We start from the raw sequence: 11,600 nt of genomic DNA on the forward strand, positions 1-11,600 counted from the left end.
ATACCAGTGAGCATTCTCAGGGTCGTATGCTATCATAAGAAGTCCTGTGGCACCTTATAGACTAACAGATTTTGGAGCATAAGCTTTTGTGGGCAAAAACCCGCTTTATCAGACGAAGCGGGTCTTTGCCCATGAAAGCTTATGCTCCAAAATATCTTAGTTTATAAAGTGACACACGACTTCTTGTTGTTTTTGAAGATACAAACTAACTTGGCAGCTCCTCATACTTTTTATCATAAGGAGTTCAATGTCGATCTCTAACAAGAAGCTGATTTTAAGTTTAAAATAAATCCTTTTAAAGTGAAATTGACGCTGAACGTGGGCTGCATTTTGCTCTGAGGCTAGTCAGCATGTTTGGGTTTTGCTATTGGCACAGATGGGAGCAAAAGCAGGACCTAAGTTTGATAGCCTTTGATAGTGATGTTGTCTGTCCCTGGAACAGGAAACAGAAGGGAATGATTCCCTCAACTACTGGTTTGCCTTCTCTCTGCCTCACCCCAACCCCAGAGCTGCAGAACCCCACTAGGGAGGGCAGGGGAGTTTAGTCTCTGGCCTGTTCAGCATGTGCAGACTCCTAACGAGGCATTGTTTGTGTTGGGAGGTGGGGGTCAGGTGTTTGTGATAGATGCTTATGCACTAGGACTAAGGCACTACAGCATTTCACCCAGGCCATCCACCAGCTGTCACAAGATTACAATTTTTGAAGGGTGTTTTAATCCAATTCAGTGGTTCCCAACCTTGTCCCTAGTGTGGACCCCTAATCACCTTCCCAAACCACAGACCGCCCCCAAACTGCTTACAGACCCCCATCAAAGCCAATTCTATCTGCTATGTACACTTCATTAAAGGAAAAAGGCAACCATAACCTAGATTTTTGGACAGCAATTAACATCATTGGAGGATAATTAATTTAAAAACAATAATAGATTGAACTTTGCAATTTATTTAAAACTTAGAAATGATCATTTTTATTTATCTTCTATTTTTTCATGGACCCCCTGCAATACTCTCATGGACCCACAGAGGACTGCAGACTCCAAGTTGGGATTCACTGATCCAATTGATGATCCTGCCATATCTAAGGCATTCATTTGGGACTTTGCAGGAAGACATGCTGAGCATCTGCAACCCCATTTTATTTCCATAGGTGAAGCAAGGGTGTCAGCTGAATTTTAAGCCCAAATGAAAGACCAGTGGCTGGGGAAGATTTTGGTCTTCATGTCAGTAGAAACAGACTTAAGTACAATTATTTACATTTTAAGACAAGTAACCTTTTGAAAATACCTATATTGCCCATCATTGCTTCTTTTAACCTGCAATCTCCCTGCTGACTTCGTAGGTGGGCCATGTTAGTAAATAAAAAGCTACAGATGATACAGCTTTGCTTAGAAGCCATGACAGCAAATTAGAGGGGCCCATGTAACAGATACAAGGCTGTATCTGCATCATTTTGAGTGCATTAGTCATCTTTTTAGCTTGCTTAGCGAGGGTTAATGCAAACACCAATAAAAAGTGGTTTACGGCACAGATACCATTGAAGTTTACTTTGCAACTTCTCTTTAAAAAGAAACAAGCCAACAATAAAACAGGTCTAAAATTGGGTTATATAGCTAGAAGCTTTTTCCTTTGAAACCATAACACACCCATCTTGCTCTGCTGTCTGCAAACATTCAGATGGCTGATGATGGTTAGGCCGAAGGCAGACTGCAGTGATTGAGACTGTAGTATTTAAAACAACACTTTCCAATTTAGAAGCACTGAGCTATTTGCTTCCATTGTTTGTAACACACCCTCCTTGTTTCTTAGACTAGGGTCTGTGTCAGTAACTGCCTCCACACAAATGGATTCCTGTGCTCTCATGGATCAGCTTGCAGACTGTAAGCTCTTCAGGAGAAGGGACTAAGTTTCCTGTTTTGTAAAGTGCATAGCACAGGAGACTCCCTCTTCTGACGGTGGCCTTTGATTGTCACTGGGACATAAACAATAAATAGTCCTGTTTCCATAAAGTGGCACTGATGTGTGAAAGATCAAAATGGCTTTCTGGACCATGAGGGCTTGCGATATATTATATCAGGAAACACAACAAAGCATCAGGGAATGAAAATGGAGTAACAACGTAAAGTGTGATATTAAGTGTGAGCACAGGGAGGATATCAAGGCAACAAATCTGGATTTAAACTCCTTTCACTTCAACTGAACACTGACGGACTGCTTCACCTTGATGGGATGCCGCGACATTACTTGCCAGAGGTTCCCATTGTTGGGATTATTGTTTTATGCCATGTTTAATTGTCATGTCCCTATGGCCACGTCAAACCCCAAGGAGAATAGGTTACAGGGCGCGTCTGATGTCAAAATACGAAATAAATAGAACGGGTGCTGGAAATGGTATCCTACTTGTTGAGATTTCTACTCAAGTGTTAGCCACACACATTTTCTATTTTTCAAAATGGCGTTTTTAATGATGGCATTTCTCTGACTTAATCTTTCTTTTCCCCAAATTGCTTCCCTGTTTTCCTATGGCAATGCAAAAGGGTTAATATTAATTTTTTAATGGGAAACATGGTTTAAATAATGCAAACTTCTTAAGCATCTAGGTGACCTGTAGACGGACATGGGAGAATTTTGTTATTTACCAGCTTTACAAACATTTATTGTATACAACTAGATAATTAGAAAAAAGACAGTAATTCTGAGGTTGTTATCCATGATTGTATGGCAAGGTCTTGCTATGGAGAACAAAGCACAATTAAATATTTTTTCTTTATGAAGTTCTAAAATAAATTCATTTTGGTGAAAGGTGTCAAATTGACAGACCTTAACAATGAAATTGTCTCTGGCCACAGAGCAGGTTCCACATAGGACGAACTTCCCCCACATATAACAAGTAGTCCCAAAGTGCTTTAAAGACTAACAAATTTATTAGGTCAAGAGCTTTCATGGGTAAGACAAAGCTCATGATGTAATAAATTTGTTAGTCTTTAAAGTGTTACAGGAATACTTGTTATTTGTGAAGCTGCAGACTGACATGGCTCCTACTCTAAGAATATTTCCTCACACCGTCATGTTGACCAAGGAATTTAGTCTCCATAGCCCTTTCTGACCTCCACCACTCTGCTGGTGTTGTCAGCAAGAAGGCCATGTAGTGCAAACCTGCATGCGTCTATTTTGTGAAGTGAATTCTGACTGGGAGCTGGACTGAGAACCAGCACACAGTATACAAAACAGCCTGTAGGTAATTACATTCATTTATTACCAACATGGACTGGATTAGAATGCGTGACCTAGAAGTGAAATGCTTTGTTATACCACCTCCCTGAGCCATCTGGTCCCTGCAAGTAAACACTTGTAAGTGACATTAAAGGCTCTAATAATGGATCATGTGACCTCAGCATCAGGATTCTGTTTTGTGCCTATTTACAAATTCATTGACTTTGGGTTCGTCTTCACTAAGTGGAAAATCAACGATGATGCAGTCGATCTTCCGGAGTTCGATTTAGTTGCATCTGGTCAGGATGTGCTAAATCGAACTCACAGGGTGGCCCCATCAACCACAGCACTCTTTGCTGTTGCTGTCATGAGGAGTAAGGGAAATCAACAGGAGAGTTTTTCCTGTTAACCTGCCACAGGGGGGCTGTGATGGAAATTTGATTTAAGGAACGTCATCTCCAGCTACGCAATTCTTGTAACTGTAGGTACCTCTTGTAGGTCGATTTTCTTTTGTAGTGTAGATCTGCCCTCATTCTCTCCAGTTTTCCACTGGTTTTAATCAGGGGTACAGCTGGATAAGCAAAGAGTCAGACCAGGGAAGGGCATCCATTTAGTAGCAAGAAAGGGCAGGCCTAAGGAATCCAAGAGAGGTACCACTAGGGTCTCTCAACAAAAGAGGACATTGAGGAGAGTCTGAGATTAACCCCAGTATAACAACAAAAATGAGAAATATATTCTGCCCACATTTCCTATACATGGTTTGGGTTTCTGCATTTGCAGGGTACTTCTTGGACAACAGTTTGTGCTGGCATAGAGAGAATTAAATGTACAGGCCCTGCCCATTTATGCTCCTCACCTTGAGGCTTCTTCAGGTTCTTTCGTAATGACCATGTCTGCTTTGGCATTGGACTCTGCTTTGTACTGGTTGCAGAGAAGAAGGCTGAGCCTCTGCTATGGCAGATTTCTTGCCCTGGGCTGGAGAGAGTTGAAGAATGGTATTAGATTATTTATTCTGGCTGCTGATTGAATCTTTATCTTTAACCATCTTATCCATTTTCCCACATGTCCACACTGCCATTTTGCTCCCTGTTCCATAAGGATATTCTGCTCGAACGTTTCAAAGCTCATGTCTAGCATGGTTTCACACTAACATTTTGAATAATTTGCTACCTCCCTAATATATTATTCACCTTTATTTATTCTTTCCCTCTCATGGTTTTGTCTAGTTCTATGCTAAATGCATCCACATTTTAAGAGCCACAGTGGCCAGTAGTTAGAAGGGCTACAGTGAAATTGAATAAAATAGAACTGCAGACATCCTAGAGTAGCAATAGGCAACCTACATGGGTGACTGCGTGGCCCTCCTTCATCTCAATGAGCTGTAAGATTTTGGTAACTAGGAAGGTCTCTGGAGGTAAGGTAGTTTCACTAACTGCGCTTGCGTACCTAGAATTTTCAGCATGCGCGAATTGCACTGTAGCAGCACTTGGATGGGATGCAGAGGGACCATATGGCTCTCTCAGTCAGTGTTGTGTGCAATCAGCACATATATTACTTCACGTGCCCTTGTTTTATGTGTGTGTCACCTTAGTAATACTGGTAGGAAAAAGAAATGCCACTGCTGGAAACCAGTGGAATCTGGCAGCCCTGTGCATGGGTAATGGTTAAAAAAATAAAAAGTCTTGTGGGCCACACAGAGAATCCTGAGGGACCACATGTGGTCCTTGAGCCACAGGTTGCCCATCACTTTCTTAGAGTCTAGTTCAGGGAGACTATGTCCCAGCATGCAGTGGGTTCATCTTGAGCTGAGCAGCTTTGTACAGCTGTCTTCCTGGTGCAATAACTGCAGAGCTCTTTTCATGACTAAGGTATATTAGGAGCGAGAGTGCTATCTAGTAAGCCCAAGTTACAGAGTCAGAATGCCTGGAGACTCTCACTGACTCCATCACTGGCTTGCTGTGTGAGCGTGGGCAGCTACTACATTCCCCTGTGTCTCAGTTTCCACATATGTCAAATAGAAATCATGATTGTGACCTACTGCAATGGGGTATGTGTGCGACTACTTAAATGTCTAGTCTCTAGCAGCCTGCTGGGCAAACAAAGCATAAATAAAAGTCCATGGGGTGCTCTGAGGTGTTCATCTACCAGGCACTAAGAAAAGGTCTCAGTATTAATAGTCTTAGCCTAGTCAGGCTCCTCCCCTGCTTCCCTGCATGACTGTTGCACTGCCGTTAGCCTTTCTGTACAGCTGTCTGTGGCAAAAGTGACACATCAGCACAATTAGTCATTGGAGTGTATCAATCCCTCCCCCATGGACCCCCCACACCCAACTGCTCCCGACACGCGCAGTAAAAGCATTCAGCCCCAGCCCAGCATGAAGCAGCCCTGTCTCCATCTCCCATGCTGGCATCCCCCAGCCGTCCTTTCACATGCGCCGGTGGGAACTAAAAAAGCACAAGCTAACTCAGCCCCAGGATTGCAAAGCACTAATTTGTCTCCAGTCCCTCCCTCCCCCATTGACTTAACGTTCAAACCAGCCGAAGCTTAACAACAAATCAAAACCTCCCCATAGGCTCAGATTGTCTAAATACAGAAAACAGGAAGTGAGTAACCTTCAACAGGAAATAGTTCAGCTGATGGAGGCCAAGGCCCAGTGCCTTTCAGGCCAGCCCAGAGCAAAGCAGACAAAGTGTGTGATCTAGTGAAATGGACACTCCAGGTTTCAGATGAGGGAGTGGCTTGGGAAAGGGCCTCAGGGCTGCTTCTCTTGTGGTTGAGTCGTGACTGCTTTCAAGGGGATGCGGTTAATGTCTGTGCCTAACAATAGATGGGCAGATGCTGGGATTCAGTGGGGGCACAGGAGAACCCAGGAAGAGGGGGAGGAGGAGAAAAAGGTGACGGGGATTGACGTGACTGAATATTACTTCCTATGGCAGTGATAAAAGCCAAGCCCCATCAGGAACTGCATTAGGATGTTTCCAGGATATAGGGGTGGGGAGGGCTTTTGTATGGAAGCCCAATCAGTGAGAAAGGAGGCTGTTGCACTACTTAGGCTGATACCATTTAAAACTAGTTTTCTACAGCAGCTTTTTCTTTCCCAGAGGGATTGAGAAGTGATTTACGGACTGTACATAATAGGGATCACATTACCCACTGTTGAAATACAGCCCTCTCCAGGGCAGACCATGGCAATTGTTTTAACACTACCCAGCAATGGTTTATAGGAGGGGAAGATGAAGAAGAATATCTCCAAGTGAAACTCAAGAGGCAGTTTCCTAGCACAGCCTAGACTCATGACTCTCTCAGCACCACAAAAGAAACTGGGACACCCCCGCCCTCCGCCCCATCTATTTGTCTTCTCCATGACTGAAGAAAGATGAGTGGATGTTATCCTGCCTTCATATATATATGGAGACTTGCAATGTGTTCAGCATTGCTAAGAGATGCCCCAGGGCCAGCTGGGAGGGGAGCCGAGCTCTGTGCCCCAGAAGGGGCAGGGCCAGTGGTGGAAGGGGAGCCAGGCCCATGGAGCTAGCCCCCACCCCACTACCTCCAAGCTGTATGCAGCTAAAGCTCCGGGCCCCTTCAAAAGGCTAGGTCCATGGGCAACTGACCCCTCTGTTGGCGGACCTGCATGCATACTGGTGAAAGGGTTAATGGAAACACACACCAGGCATGTCAGCTAGGAGATGGCCACCTCCTTTACTTGCTCAGTGTAATCTATACTCATGCTCAGTTGGGGGTTTCTCTATGCCCTAATTACCTCTGCGTTGGACAGTCATCAGCGTCCCAGGCCACAGAAAATCAAGACTGAAAAAGGGAGAGAGAAAAGGAAGACAAGATTTGATCTGTGACCTAAGGCTTAGCAACACCATGCAGGAATGCGGGGTATGAGTGGTCAGTCCTGGATGCTTGTGCCTGGGCTAAGGCTGAAGTTTCTGAAGAGGCAAATACAATGCCTCTGCGGATGGGCAGGGGAGAGAAAGGACAGTTTCCTAGAAACCTGCAGAGACTACTCAGGGTAGCAAGAGGTGCGCTACAGGGGCTCTGTAGGGTATTCATCTTGAAGCTTCGGCTTGGAGGAGGCTTTATCATGAGGCCTGAGGGACATAACACGGGGGAGTTGGAGTCCTTACAGCTCAGTCAGGAGTGTAAAGACTGCCACTCTCTAAGAAAAGTTTTCACTATCGCGAGTGGAAATATTGATTCACAAAATAAGGTGCCCTAACCCCAGAGTGAAGCGTGTCAGTGAGATGCCAAAGTGAAGATAAAATGTATGCAGAATCTCTGCACAGAATCCCACCTTTTCAAGCACTCAATAGCTGAGAAAAAGGACCAGCAAATGGCTGTGTGTGTTGGTTAATGAGGGTAGCACAGGCGAGTGGGGGGGGGGCAGATTAGGGACATTTTGTAAGTGCCCTGTTGCACTCATATCTGAATTACTGACTAAACATTACAGTTGAAACCCCTCTTTAAAACTCTCCTTTGCCAGGAGCCTACAAAAAACTGGACAACAGTTTGACGGCAGTGTGCTCAGCTCAATTTATCCTGCTGCCCAATGTTGTCTCATTGCTTCCTCATAATTCTCCTGTCAGTCTACAGCTATCTGTCACCTTATATCTTTTTCTGAGATTGTACGATCTTGGAGACGGAAGCTACCTTTATACTCTGTTTGTGCAGCACCTAGCACATGGGATTGTGGCTCTTGACCAGGCCTTGGATAAGCCACTTAGCATCTGTTTCCCCCTTTGCAAAAATATGAACAGTCAATCCATGTCTTCCCCGCTCCCTCTAGGAAGTTGCACCGAGTCATTACTTCTGATTAGTGCAGTGCTTTAAAAATGTAAGGGCTCAAGAATTTCATCTTGAATCTATGTAACTTTGGCAGCCAGAATAGGTACTGCAGCATGTATGTTACCAAAGTCTGTTCCCACCCTGCTGGCCAGCAGATTTTTTCAAACAAGGGATTTACTCCTACAGGAACTGTGTTAGACCACAGGCTTATTGCGCTCTCTTTGCTAATCCATGGAAAGCCAGACACAATCTATCCCATAGCAGGTGGTTACATGGCACAGTAGTGCACTGATCTGGCATTTGGTTGGGACCAAAGGCCTGATGAGCTGATGCTTAGTGTTCATCCTTTGAGGTTTTGAGCACTGCAAGCTCCCAGGTTCTCAAAGGAAAGGCTGGGCATGCCACGACTTGCAGAGTCAGGCTTCAAATTAGGCCCTCATATAAATGGACATAACACCTACTGAAGTCAACAGCAGTGGTATCTGAATGTGCCAAGCTAATCTCAGACCCAGAAGGGGTGGAAACAGGACTGGAACAAGCAAACGTGTCAGGGAGTTGCTTTACTGTGCACGCTCCTTTTAGTAGTTCCTTTTCCTGCTATGCCCACCTCCCCCAGTGTAGTTCCCTTGCCTGACTATACTCCTTTTGCACACACTCTGAATGTGAAATGGATGCAAGACATTGTGCTCTCTTCTTTGCAGCCATTTTCTGGCCAATAGACTCCTCAGGTTTAACACCTCCATTCACGTCACCGCTGAATTTGGCTCCCATGACTTGTAAGGGGAGTGTGGTTTCCTGAATATGGCCAAATGAGACAGGTCATTTTCATGGAAAACTCCTCTTTGTATTCTGCTCCCTAGCAGAACGTGGCCCAGCCACTGCCACTCTTGTTTGAACTCACGGCTCCCATGCTGCCCCTGCTCAGGCCACTTTCCCTTTTAGTCCTGACTCCAAACAAGCCCTTGAAGAAAACTGACTATATATAGAGAAATGTAGTTTACAAGATTTAATATTCTCCGAGCTCTGCTGTGGACTCTTTCTTCCTCTTTTGTCGCAGTCGTGGTTTCAGAGGAGGCTTTGTGGGTTTCAGTGAGTCCTTGGACGCCTTGGGAAATGTTCAGCAAAAGCAAAACATCCTCTCCAAAGGGTTTGGGCTCCAGCCGCGAGGGCCTGAACTCTAATACACAGGCCCCTCCCCCACCTGGATTAGCACAACATTTATTTTTCATTCAGTCCTATTCTCCTTGCTTTATTACTGTAGGTTTGTGCTGCCTCCCTGTTCCTGAAGCACCAGGCATTGGAGCTGCATTCTCTTCTTGGACCTACATCATCAAGAACTCTAGCTTGACTTTGAAATCCTTGGCTAAGTTAGCAGGGCTGGTAAGAATTGGTTAAAAGCACCATCAAATTACTTGCCAACTAAGGATGCTTAACTTGGAGTCACTCATTGAAAATAACCATGGAAACCCACAATGCTAGTTTGGGAGAGTCACTTTTCAGAGTATGGCTCTATTTTAACACTTTCGTTAATTTCTTTAGTGGGAAAGAATAATGCTCCCACCACCTACACTGCACAATTCATTAATTCTGTAGGAATTAGCCTCTAAGCACCAAATTCAGGCTGTGGTGTCCAATTTAATTATAGGCCAGCTCCTCTGGAATCCCCCTGTTGCACTGCTCCACTTGCACAAAGGAGACCTAAGCCTGCCTTACAGCAGCAGCTGAGGACTCCCCTAGCAAACAGCTGGTGTAAAGCTGGTGCCCCCACACCCTGAGCCACTGGCATGAGGCATTCCAGAGATGACTTGGAGGGAAGAGGGGTAGTTTCAGGGCAGGAGTGGTAGAGCCAGAGCACAATATGTTCAGTGGTACTGGCAGTGGACTGGCTCCTTGGGAGCAGGTATCAGCCATCAAGAGTTAGAGCAGCCCCACGGCTGCTGTAATGCCAAAAGCTCAGAGGTGCTGACTTTCGGGATGCTCTGTGTGCTCAGCACCAATGAGCCACAGCAGGTATCAGAGGCTTTGGGAGGCTCATCTTCCCAAAAGGGACAAGAAATGCTGGGTGTGGTGCATCTCCCTTTGGTGTGCCACCAGTGGAAGCTCCAGGGAAGTGTGGGGGGAGCACTGGCACCTGGACTGTCATTCTGCCCATGCTGAGTCCTGCTCCTGCTGGGCCTTTTTCTCCTGGGAACCTGCCCACACTACTCCTCTTTCTGCCCCTGCTCCACATCTTCCCATCCTTCCTCCAAGAGCACCCACCAAAAGCCATTAGCCAGTGCCTATGCTGTGGATGGAAAAGTGGTGTGAAGCTGGATGTGACCCTTTCTCAAGGTGTGCCAAAGCTGTCGCAGGGCACCTGGTGACTTAGTCCTTTCTGTTCCAGATTGGAGCCTTGGTTAGGACAGCAGAGTTGGCAGGCTGGGAAATGACAGGAGGAGAAAAGGAACTTCCTGGGCTATGGTGAATAAAGCAAAATATTTAGCTGAAGCGTTTACAGCTTTATGCTCTTAATGCTTCCCCCCGCCCCCCCGCCCCACAGCTAATGAAAGGACTCTTTTTTGGAAAGGTGTAATAGCTGGGGGTGGAGTGGAGGGAATGGACAGCTGACATGGTTTGTGGTGTTTGGGGTGAGGAGAAAATGGGAGCATGTGTGTGTGAGGTTCTGCTAAAGGGCTGAGTGCCAGACCAGGGCAGTTTCTCAGAAGCCTCCTCATGCGTGTCTGGTCAGGCAGCAGAAGTCGTGAAACTGCCAGCACACACAGGCCCCAGATCCCTTCCTTTTCTTGTTCTTTTGTAAAGCAACCCCCCTTGTCCTTCTCAGGAAGGAGAAGCCAGAAGCCAGACAACAAAGTCTGAAGGGAGGGTCTAGAAAGAGGCAAAAAGGAGCAAAAAAAGGCGGAAAGCAGCAATTATTGCAAGGGATGGCAAATAAAATAACCCTAAAGCTATTAAAAACTGCCAAAGCACGGCCTGGGTTAGGCTAGAAAATGAGGTCAGTTTAACTACATTGGTCGGGGTGTGAAAAATCCACACCCCTGAGCTGCATTGTCAAGCTGACTTAAGTCTCCATGTAGACTGCACTCGGTCAACAGGATTCTTCCACTGCCTCTGGGGAGGTGGATTACACACATCAATGGGATAGGATGACCATCCATCCCGTTTTCACTGCGACAGTCCTGTATTTTAGGCACGCGTCCTGCCTTTTTTCTAACAAAAAAGCGAACTGTCCTGTATATTCACTCCCCCTGCTGAGCTGCCTTTTCCTCCAAGTCAGCACAACTGCAGGTAAAATCAGTCAGGAGAGGGCCGGGCAGCATGTGCAGCATGCACTGACCCACCAGTACAGGCGGCAGCAGGGGAGGGAGCCAGGGCCTGCTGGAGAGGTAAGGCAGGGTATGTTGGGGGGTAGGGTACTGTGCTTTGTTCTTGCTTTAAGATTTTAAGGGGAACCTGGTCCCCCAGCCGTGCTGGGCAGCTGCCCCTGAAGCCAGGGAGCCCACTGTGGGGAAGTAGCCCAATCCCTGCCACAGAACAGCCTCCCGTGAGGCAGCTGCCTCTGCAGCTAGGGAGCTCCCACAGCCACAGAGCTCTCCTGC

Source organism: Carettochelys insculpta, chromosome 11 (genome assembly GCF_033958435.1).
Source record: "Carettochelys insculpta isolate YL-2023 chromosome 11, ASM3395843v1, whole genome shotgun sequence".
NCBI classification, from domain to species: domain Eukaryota; kingdom Metazoa; phylum Chordata; order Testudines; family Carettochelyidae; genus Carettochelys; species Carettochelys insculpta.